Source organism: Triticum dicoccoides, chromosome 5B, assembly GCF_002162155.2.
Source record: "Triticum dicoccoides isolate Atlit2015 ecotype Zavitan chromosome 5B, WEW_v2.0, whole genome shotgun sequence".
Classification (NCBI taxonomy): Eukaryota; Viridiplantae; Streptophyta; class Magnoliopsida; order Poales; family Poaceae; genus Triticum; species Triticum dicoccoides.
Window position 1 is genome coordinate 58359152 of NC_041389.1, and position 6851 is coordinate 58366002.

Consider the following 6851-nt stretch of genomic DNA (forward strand, 5'->3'; position numbering starts at 1 on the left):
CACCCCTCCCGATCAACAGGACCCCTGTTTCGACCGTACGAGGTCCATTTCGTCCGTTTTGCGGTACGCCACACCCCTCCCGATCAACAGGACCCCCGTTTCGACCGTAGGAGGTCTGTTTCCTCCGTTTTGCGGTACGCCACACCCGTCCCGATCAACAGGACCCCCGTTTCGACCGTAGGTGGTCCGTTTCGTCCGTTCTGCGGTACGCCAGGCCTCATTTCCATCGCTTGTTCCATCCAAGCCGGTTAGCTCCCACGCGTTCCGTTGCCTCTCGATGAACACGATGCATTCCGTTGCCTCCCCATGAACACGACGCATTCCGTTGCCTCCCCATGAACAAGACGCATTCCGTTGCCTCCCCATCAACACGAGCGCTCGCTGTACGTATGCGCGACTAGGCGTTCGAGACCCCGCCCGTATGTACACATACGTGGCCGTATTTTCTTTCTTTCACCCTGGCCGCTGTACGTACGTGTACATGCTACGTGCGCGCCTCTATTACGACCCGTGCGCGCCTCTACAACAACCAGTTTTATATACAAGTTCGCGACCAGAATGACAACGCTACGTACGCTTCGACCAGGTGGGTCCCGACTGTCAGGCAGTTCCTTACGTGCGAAAATGTAGCTGGTGGGTCCCAGCAGTCAGAGGGGTGAATCGTTTTTTTTCGGACGCACTTCCTTTGCGTGCGAAGATGTAGCTGGTGGGTCCCAGCAGTCAGGGGGCGAATCGTTTTTTTTGCCGGGACACACTTCCTTGCGTGCGAAGATGTAGCTGGTGGGTCCCAGCAGTCAGGGGGCGAATCGTTTTTTTTTCCCGGACGCACTTCCCTGCGTGCGAAGATGTGGCTGGTGGGTCCCAGCAGTCAGGGGGAAACTTTTTTTCGCGAAATATGGTGGCCCGTCCGGTGGGTCCCTGCTGTCAGGTGGAGGAATCATTATTTTCTGCATAATAAGGAGGCACTTCCTTGCTGCGGCCGTAGACCCAGCTGTCAGCCTCTCCACGTACAGTCCACGTCCGATGGAAGTCGTTCCTTGACCACGTTGACCACGCCGCGCCGAGAGCACCACGGCGGTGGACGACGGCGAGGCCTAGGAAGGGGACGACTCGGAGCCGGGGAAGACGCAGCAGTGGATGCCCACGCGAAGAGGAGTACGAGGGTTCACTGGTTCGGCTGCGGTGTGAGGCTGTTGTCGCCGTAGATTAACAGGGGGTGTGGGTGAGTAAAGGGATGGCCTGGCCAGCGGTGGGGGTAGTAGGGGGCGGTGAGGCCTCTGCGGCATCACAGCCGGTCATGGGAGGCAGGAGCACGCGGCACAACCGCCGCTGGTTTGGGCGGCTGGAGCAAGAAGACCAGAGGTTGAAGAAGCACTACAACCGTTGGATGAACATCGTATGGTAATAGGAGCTAGAATCGTTCATATTGACTAAGTTGACAAAGCCCTCCGTCCCCGTCAACTTGGTAGGCCCACAAGTCAGCCTCCCAGTATGCTGGGTTCCAGCTGGCAGGGGGAGTATTCATTTTTTTGTGCGTAATAAGGAGGCACTTCCTTGTGTGCGAAGATAGCTGGTGGGTCCGACAAGTCAGCGGGGGGCACGTTTTTTTCGCGAAATACAGAGGCCCTTCCGGTGGGTCCCAGATGTCTGGTGGAGGAATCATTATTTTGCGCATAATAAGGAGGCATTTTCTTGTGTGCGGCCGTGGACACAGCTGTCAGCCTCTCCACGCACAGCCTACTTCTGATGGTGTCGTTCGTTGACCACATTGACCACGCCGCGCCGAGCGCATCCAAGATGGTGGACGACGGCTAGGCCCCGGACAGCAACGAGCCGGAAATGGGAAGTATGAAAATTTTTAGTGTGCAAAAGTTATGCCCATTTTTACAAATTCTCGAGAGATTTTGCAAATAAAGTCAAAATTCATATTTGCAAATTTTCCCAACAACTAGACCACATATCACATTGGAGACTTATTTTCTTTTATTTTTTTCACATTTGCATCATTTTCTTTTTTTTTAAACTGAAAAGGTGATGGGGGGGGGATAGAGTTTGAAAATGGAACCTTTAGTAGCAGCGCGGTTTTTTACCCCCTCGCTACTACTATGGCACCACTTAGTAGTAGCGAGGGCTAAAAACCAACGCTACTGCTAGCAAACTTAGTAGTAGCGAGGTTTTAAAAACCCGCGCTACTACTATGGCATGTCCCGGGGGGCACGGTAGAGACCGCTTAGTAGTAGCGAGGGTTAAAAACCCGCGCAAAACCTGCGCTACTGGTAAGTAGCAGTAGCGAAGTAGCGCGCGGGTTTTTAACCCTCGCTACTAGTAACTTTCTGTGTATAGGCTTTTTCCTAGTAGTGATTTACTCGCTCAAAAGTGCCGTCCCAAGCCATTCTGTCGAACAACGTCTCACTCCATCCAATTCCCGCGAAAGATGTCGCACAGGAGCTATTGACCCTTATGTCTCAAATAAGTGACTCAACTCTGTACTAACTTTAGGGACGAAGGGAGTATATAGTAATATAGAGAATAGAAATATATATATTACTGCCGAAGACTTCTCCTGTTGGCTGGCTAGCCGTCCTTAATTTCACATTTTAGATTCCCACTATCTTGTTATCAGATGAAGGCCTTCCAGTTTTTTTAGCATAGTGAGCCTTCCCTTTATGAGCCATCGACTCCCTGCACGATAGTGGCATAAACAACATTTGGGACGGATCAACGTTTAGTATTGTGTCCCTTGACTTGATTTGCACTAGGGTTCCAAACATCGCGAGGCATGAAAAATGGCGAGGCTGCTATCATGCTACGTACAGTAGCCTTCGTCGACCAATGTGTAAACTCCGTAGAAACGTTCGCCTTGCCTGCCGTCCTGGATTGTTAAAATGTGTTTACGGACCAAGTTACCTTTGACTGTTTGAATCCTTCCGGGTTAGGCAATGATCTCACACATAGATTAGAAATGTTGTTGCCGGCCATTGCCCCTGCTGCCGGCCAGTTACGAGTCTTCCCTTGACGGCAACAAGCTATCAACCCCCTGCTGTATTTTTTTTTTTGAACGTACTCCCTGCTGTAGTTAATTTAGATTGTAAATTAATTAATGAACAAGACCAGTTAGATTTTTCGGTGGAGTACGTGTAATTGTTTTCGGGTTTCTCACAAGTTCAGAAATACAGTACAATTTTCAATTGCAAAGTGGTGAGTGCAGGGCTCACCCTTGTATTTAAGAGAATGTACGGAGGCTTAACTACCCACCCAAATTGAACGAACAATGTCGTCGATGGCATGGATGTTGGTGCTATTGCCATTAGCTGCATGGGTAACCACTGCCTCTAGCTCACTGGCGAAGCCAGGCTGCCAGGCGCTATGCGGCGAGATCGACGTCCCCCACCCGTTCAGCATCGGCGCCGGCTGCTTCCGTCCCGGCTTCGAGATCGCCTGCGACAAGAACACGACGCCGTTTCTGCCGGCCGCCACCATCAAGGGCCGCACGCTTCCCGCCGAGGCCGTGCTCGTGCTGAATCTAACCGTGACGCCGAGCGCGCGGGTCCGGGTGATGCTTCCTATGGCGCACAAGTGCTTTGACGACACCGGTAAGGCGACCGCCGGCAGCTTCGACGGCAGGCTGACGGTCAACGATCTGGGCGTGTACCGCGTCTCCAACACCGCCAACGAGCTCTTTGTCCTGGGCTGCAACACCCTCGTCTACGCCAGCAGGGGGCGTCGAGGTCCCAAGTCCTGAACGCGTCAACCGTTGCCTACTTCAGCGGTTGTGTGGCCTACTGCAACAAAGCCCAGAAGGCGCAGGACGACATGTGCAACAGCATTGAATGTTGCCGCGTCGAAATCTCGCCGTTGCTCAAAAGCACCAGGATGAGGTTCGAGAAATGGGCGCGCGCGCGCATCGACTTGAGGCACCCCTGCAGCTACGCCTTCATCGTGCAGAAGGACCACTACGTCTTCAAGGCCGCCGACCTGAGTAGGACGCCGGACCCGGCCAAGCGATGGAGCATGCCACTTTGGCTCGACTGGGCCATCCGCGACGGCAGTAACTCCTCGTCCTGCCCTGTGCCGGACAAGACGCCGGGATACGCTTGCGCGAGCAACCGTAGCGAGTGCGCAAAGTCCATCAACGGGGTGGGATATTACTGCATATGCAACCAAGGCTACGAGGGCAACCCATACCTTGAAAACGGATGCACCGGTAAGTGCAACTCTAGTACATTCCCTATTCTCGTGTAGCCCTTGCAATGGGCCATGATGCTAAAAATATTCATATAACCTTTTTTTAACACTTCATATAACCTTGTTAAATGTTCATTTTTCCCTCGCAAAAAATGTTTATTTTTTAAAATAAAATAATCTATGATATGTATAGGCTACTTGGGAAATTTCAGGTGGCCATCCCGATTTTCACCCGAACTCCATAAAATCTAAGAGTTGAAGTTTTTGGCTTAAAAAGTCACTCTACCAGGTTCCCTCACCAACCATTCATACATGTAATATTAGGAGCGTGCTGCAAAAACAACACATAGCTCCATATTTCGGGGTTGGTGGAGAGAATATAGAGCTCTCTTAATTCATATTGGTTTTGGACATCTCAAAGAAAAAAAACCGGTTGGTGGAGAGAATATATAACTCTCTTCATCCATATATTGATACCCGGCTAACTAAGCATAGCTTAGGTGGTTAGATAGATTCTTTGTGGTGGAACCAGTCCACCCAGATTCAAATCCTAGACATGGCAAGCGTGCTTGCATATTTTTTAGATTTATTCCAGGTTCTTCTGCGCTATTGTTTAAGCAGTATGGCGCGCCTGCCAACTATGAGGAGTATGCAGAGAGGAACATTTCAGGACTGTCTGCTTCCACCTCTGACCTCCGTATGAATGGCGTTTGGCAGCACTCATCACCGTCGACCCATTCCCGACCCTACCACACACCATGGCTGCCCCGTGTGAGCTTCCCACCATTTGTCCGACCACCGCCATGACCGCACCACAAGAGCTCGATGTGGGCCTATCTCTGCTACCAGTACTCCGTTCCTTGACTTGCTGAGGAGGCCAGAGTCACGCACTAGCCATCCAGCATCACCAATTCCATCCTTCGTGCCATCTAGCTTCTATATGTGCTACGTCTCGCCCACCCGAGCTTACTCTCATGGGTGACAAACTCCAGACTCTGTTTTAGCCACCATTTGCCCGGCCAGATCACCCTGGCCGCCGCGTGCCACCAACAACCATTTCCCACCACTTATGAAGCTCTCCCTGCCCCCGCTCTTACCCAAAAAAGCTTGCGCCCCATTATATATATAAAACAACGACCATACAACCCAGCACATACACTCGACACCATATACACGCACTCAAGGCAAGATACACTAGTAGAAAACGGACCTTTAAAACCGGTTTGTAAGGGCCTTTAGTGCCGGTTATGGAACCGGCACTAAAGTGTGGGCACTAAAGCCCCCCCCCCCCTTTAGTACCGGTTCGGCACAAACCGGCGCTAAAGTGCCACCACGTGGCGTGAGCTCACGCCCTGGTATGGGGGACCTTTAGTACCGGTTGGTGTTACCAACCGGTACTAAAGGTTTTTCTTGTAATTTTTTTTTGAAAATTCTGGAAAAAAGTTTGATTTTTTTTATTTTTATTTTTTCTGAATTATTTGATAATTTAGTCTCGACACTTAGGGTGTTCAACGACTTGCACATAGGTATATTGGCCTCAAATTTTACCCAAAAAAGCTTGCGCCCCATTATATATATAAAACAACGACCATACAACCCAGCACATACACTCGACACCATATACACGCACTCAAGGCAAGATACACTAGTAGAAAACGGACCTTTAAAACCGGTTTGTAAGGGCCTTTAGTGCCGGTTATGGAACCGACACTAAAGTGTGGGCACTAAAGCCCCCCCCCCCCTTTAGTACCGGTTCGGCACGAACCGGCGCTAAAGTGCCACCACGTGGCGTGAGCTCACGCCCTGGTATGGGGGACCTTTAGTACCGGTTGGTGTTACCAACCGGTACTAAAGGTTTTTTTTTCAACTTTTTTTTTGAAAATTTTGGAAATTTTTTTTTGATTTTTTTTCGATTTTTAATTTTTCTGAATTATTTGATAATTTAGTCTGTAATCACCACCTCTCTTAACTTCTCAAGTGTGGATCGCTCATTCCAAATCATCTAACTTCCCGACTGGTCACCCATCCCTCTCACTACTCCAGCCCAAGCACGCTTAACTTTCGGGTTCTATTCTCCTTCGTTTCCAAGTCTGCACTTGTTGTTTTCCTGACAATAGTAAGATGTTAATCCTATTAAGCCTTAGGAGTTTAGCTTGAGCATGAAGTCACACATTTCACTGTTTGAGTTTGAAACTATTATTCTAAAAAATAGTAGTTATTTAGTAATGCTAATATTTCTTGAATAAGTTTGACCATAGTTTGACCACAGTTTGACCATAGTTTGACCATATTTGACCAAAATTAAAAAAATTGAAATAATTATTTATTAACACTAATATTCTTGAATAATTATGTAGTAACATTAATACTTCTTGAATAAGTAGTTTGACCAGAGTTAACCAATTTTTTTTAGAAAAACTGAAATTTGACCATATCTTTTTTTCCTTTTGGAATTTTTTGATATATTATACGTTTTTTTCCGACATCGTATGCAAAAGTTATAGCCGTTTTACATTTTCCCTACACTTTTTGCAAAACATGTCCAAATTTAAGTTTTCAAATTTGCCTAACTAGTAGATGTAGTAATATAACTACCTCTCGAAAGATTTTATTTTCTGAAGTTTTTATCATTTTCTTTTGATTTTTTCAAAACTAAAATGGCGATA

The 6851-nt window shown here is 48.5% G+C and overlaps 1 pseudogene; it reads left to right on the plus strand.

Annotated features, from left to right (window-relative positions):
- Nucleotides 1–3289: 3289 nt before the first annotated feature.
- Nucleotides 3290–6851, plus strand: part of LOC119309056 — a 13620-nt pseudogene continuing 10058 nt past the window's right edge.